Here is a 2848-nt window from a genome sequence, read left to right as displayed (position 1 = left end):
ACAGAATCATGCGTAGTACTTTCCCAACTTAATCCTTTCTGGTAGCTCGCCATCACAATTGTTGGTAATCTTATATGAGTTGGATCCTGGGTCTGAAGAGTCCGATCCTTAGGCTCACAACATGGCTGTGAATCCAGGTCTAGGAATCTGTTCTAGGAATCTGTTCTAGGAACTCGGTCTAGGAACCCGGTCTAGGAACCCGGTCTAGGAACCCGGCCTGCATAGACAGGACCAATGATTACCATCAATGCATTCACCATTCCCCAAATGCTAAAGAAAACTAATTGCTAATACTTTCAACTTCAATAACAAATAGCAGTAAACAGCATTAGCATCTCCATTTGCATTATCTTAGTAACCTTCATTTACAACATCTTCATGTACATGATCATAAATAATTACATAAATACCATTTCCCATCATCAAATAAATGGTGTTTAGACTAAGACATCAAATAATAGAGTACTCTATAAACAATCAGATGCATCTTGACTTCTTATCTTCACACTACAAGGCATAAAACATTTTAGTTTTAAATAGTGTTCAACATTATAATTAGAACATTAAAGAGGAAAGCAGTAAGCGCCCGCGCTATACAACATTTCCCACACATCATCTACTACAATATTAGCCATAGCACGCTAGCGCTAGAAATTAGCATTAGCATACTACAAACAAATCCGACACTTACCAATCCCCGGTTCGTAGTGGCCATGTACCGTGGGAGGGTGTCAGATAAGGTGCATACATCTACACCTAGAAGGCATAACAGTAAATATCCAACAGTTTAAGACAAAGACAGCCTGAAAGCGGTTAAACGCATACCTGCAGTGATCTACGTCGTCCCACGGCTGCTCTTACACTGCTAATACACTGCCATGTTTATAACACCGAGGCGAAGGCGTCATCAAAGTCTCGCGCCAAGTCTCGCGGGAAATCTCGCGAGAGTTTACCCTTAAACCCCGAGTGTAACTGAACCACTGGGTTACAATGACAAACTTAAACGACCTCCAACACTCCACAAATAATCATAATCTCTCCTAATTCTTGTCCCCTCCTGATCTATTCGATACTTAGATTGATAAAATGAGGCTGTAGTTTGAATTTATCCCTCAGTACTGGAAAGCTTCTTTTTACAATTCATAATTTTTTTGTAGTTACACACCTTCGAATATTGGCATCTTTCATAATGAAATAAAAATATAAGTTTTGGTTGTTAAAACAAAGAAAATGTAAACAATCCTACATGATCTCTCTCTAGCACAGCTTACAAATCATTAATGTATCAATGTTTGATCAATGCTATTGGCTTGCAGATTACTGAATCACTGTATGGATGTTGATCAATGTTTTGTGACGTCCCTGAGTAATAATATTCAACTACAACCCATCCTTAGTTTTGGTTGAAGATCATGTTGTTTTTCTCATATTTTTTTTTCTCTTCTCCTTTTTCTCTTTCTGCCTCATGAACCCTCCTTGTCTTATTTCTATCTTTTTTGTTTAGCTTACATCCTCCCTCTGCTCCCTCACTTCAGTTCCCAGAGCTTCATCACATAAATGATACATGAGCAGCAAGTGTCCAAATAAAGTTGTCGTGAAAAATGTGTGTGTCCATGCTTCAGTACACAGGTAAGCTGTCACACTGAAGGCAGACAGAGTGCTGAACTGGAACAGATACACACACACAAAACAGAGATTTGCCCACAGGCAGATCTAAAAACACTCACACATGAACAAGCAAACATAGACAGTTACAAACACAGACATGCACACCTTCTTCCATTTCACCATCTCCTATTTCTGCCTTTCTGTTCTCCTACACACAGCCACAACAAGAGATAAGAGCTGTCTGCTGTAAGCAGAACCAACGCAGTTCAACCCAGCAGAAGTATGGGGAGTTTTTTAAACAATTTTTTTTTCAAACAATATTTTTTTATTTTTAATTTTTAATTGCTTGAGCACATGTTTGGTTTTAACACCAAATTAATTTCTGTTTCTAAATCATATCTAACAATATTACAGCCCTACAGTGTAAAACTACACCATTTGTGTCACTGCACACAATCTAAATGTTAGTCTTACAAAATACAAAAAAAAAACAAAAAAAAAAATACTCATTAGATGAGCTTCCATACAACTGAACATAGGACAAATACAACACCACTGAAGAAGAGAATGCTTTTAACCCTTTCATGCATAGTGTATGCTACTGTGGACACCTATTTGACAGCTGTCTTCTTGTATGATCATGCGTGTGGATAGTATATTTGTAAATTTGTGGAAATCAGTGGATATGCACAAAGTGGAATTCAGTGGATATCAGGGAGTCATCTAATAACCTGCCAGTCACTGCAGGATAAATATATATGCATGCACATACATATATTGTAAGTACCAAATTGCTTTAGCAATAAGCAGCAAAAGAAAAAAAGAATATTCATATTACAGAAATATGAAAACAGTATTGTAGAAATATTTTGGAAGAACATATCAAAATATATTTAAAACATGAAAAGTAAAATATTATTAAGAAATAAAAAGCATCAATGTATATGTCTGTAGAAGTAAAATATTGTATGTAAAAAACATGTGGCACTGTTTCTTAATAATACATGAATTGAAGGGTTAAGGTCACATTTATTAATTTAATATTCCCTCTGTCTGTAATATAGTTAAAACTATGCAGTTCTCATAACACAGCAGAAATCCTCTATCATTGATGTGATCTTGAGATTTCCAAGATCAGACATGTTCTACCAAAATATTAAACATAGAAACCAGAAAAGTTGATGAGTGGGAACAGCTTTATGTGGCACTTGCCTGGTATAATAGACTGTTTTTAAATCCA

General features: G+C 36.2%; 1 long non-coding RNA gene across 1 annotated transcript; it reads right to left on the bottom strand.

The window, feature by feature from the left end:
• On the bottom strand, positions 1–836 carry LOC121637048. The gene is made up of 3 exons (XR_006009792.1): positions 826–836; positions 692–756; positions 1–217 (listed from the first exon to the last, which is right to left on the bottom strand). It is a non-coding gene; the product is annotated as an uncharacterized LOC121637048 (long non-coding RNA).
• Positions 837–2848: the final 2012 nt, after the last annotated feature.

The sequence above is a fragment of the Melanotaenia boesemani genome, chromosome 3, assembly GCF_017639745.1.
Source record: "Melanotaenia boesemani isolate fMelBoe1 chromosome 3, fMelBoe1.pri, whole genome shotgun sequence".
NCBI lineage: Eukaryota > Metazoa > Chordata > Actinopteri > Atheriniformes > Melanotaeniidae > Melanotaenia > Melanotaenia boesemani.
The sequence above is the reverse complement of the archived record's forward strand: the minus strand, read 5'-3'. Positions and strand labels throughout refer to the sequence as shown.